This window comes from Galeopterus variegatus, unplaced genomic scaffold (genome assembly GCF_000696425.1).
Source record: "Galeopterus variegatus unplaced genomic scaffold, G_variegatus-3.0.2 Scaffold1591, whole genome shotgun sequence".
In the NCBI taxonomy this organism is placed as follows: Eukaryota; Metazoa; Chordata; class Mammalia; order Dermoptera; family Cynocephalidae; genus Galeopterus; species Galeopterus variegatus.
In genome coordinates, this window is record NW_007727702.1 from 374,799 (window position 1) to 376,126 (window position 1,328).

Here is a 1,328-nt window from a genome sequence, read left to right on the forward strand (position 1 = left end):
CGGCCATGAGAGCCCACCTCCTGGTGAAAGCAGGTTGACAGGCTGGCATACTTGATGGGCAGATCCTCCAGCCACAGCCACTCGTCCCGGTGTAGGCAGCGATGGGCTGCTCTGAGGTGGCTATCAGGTATTTCTCATCATAAGAGTTGTCATCAGACTGCTCACTGCCTTTGCCAACCACCATATGAAGTTCTTCATCAAACTGGCTGAGCTGTGCCACCTCCTGCATGACCTCCTTTCTTATGAAAAAGGGGATATAGATGGGGAGTGTAGCCCTGACTTCCCAAGGTATGAAGGGTATGCTGGATGAGTGCCTGTTCCAGGAACACTAGGACCCCCTTCAGAAAGTACCCTCAACTCCCAGCCACCACGGCCCCATTTTGCCTTCAAAGCCATCTACCATCACCACCAGGTCCACGTGAGAGTACTTCTTCCTGACCCTACAATCACCCCAAATCCTCTCTACTTTGTTGTCTGCATCCTCATCATTACTGATGGGCACAGAGAGGTGCAAAAGTTGCCCGATCTCTTGGAGACTCTTGAACCGCTCTGCTTTCAGCTTTATCCGCTCAGCATCACACTTCAGGAAGGCTTCATCGATGAGGAGTTGGACTTTTTTGATTCATGAGACTTTCAGTTGAGCTAAAGTGTCTGCAGTGAGGTCATCAAAATTTAGTGCATTCTCTGGAACGGACTCATCATCTCCCACTGGCTCTTTTTTCTTCATTTCTCTCTGATTGTCTTGCTGCACAGGTTCTTCAGCTTGTTCAAGTTGTCTGCCCGAAATCTGCATCGTCGCCACTCGCTGTCTGCCTTCACTAGCTAGTCTACTAGTCCTGGGTCCTTGAAGCGCTTCTCTGTGTCTCTTGGATGAGGGCTGGGTCCCCTCCTTTATCCACATGAAACGAATCCAGATGCAGCACCATCTTCCTTTATCCTGGGTCAGCACTCAGGGAAACGAAGATCGTACTGCAGCAGCCAGCCTGTCCTCTGTTCCCCAGCCTGTCCTCTGTTCCTTTTCTTAATGGTGTCTTATGAATACAAACGTTTTTTTTATTTTGATGAAGTCCAGTTTATTAACATTTTCTTTTACAGCTTATGCTTTTAGTGTCATGTCTAAAAACTCGTTGTCCAACCCAAAGCCATGAAGATTTCTCTCCTGTTTTATTTTAGAAGTATTAATAATGTTAGCTCTTATATCTGGGTCTATAATCCATTTTGAACTAATTTTTGTGTGTGGTATAAGGTGAGAGTCTGAGTTCATTTCTTTTTTTTCTTTTTTTTTTTTTTTTTTTGTCTTTTGTCTTTTTCCGTGTCCGGCAACGGAT

At 45.9% G+C, this 1,328-nt stretch overlaps 1 pseudogene; it reads right to left on the bottom strand.

The window, feature by feature from the left end:
- The window catches only part of LOC103594620, a 2,680-nt pseudogene extending 1,754 nt beyond the window's left edge, over positions 1-926 (bottom strand).
- Between the last annotated feature and the right edge of the window lie 402 nt (positions 927-1,328).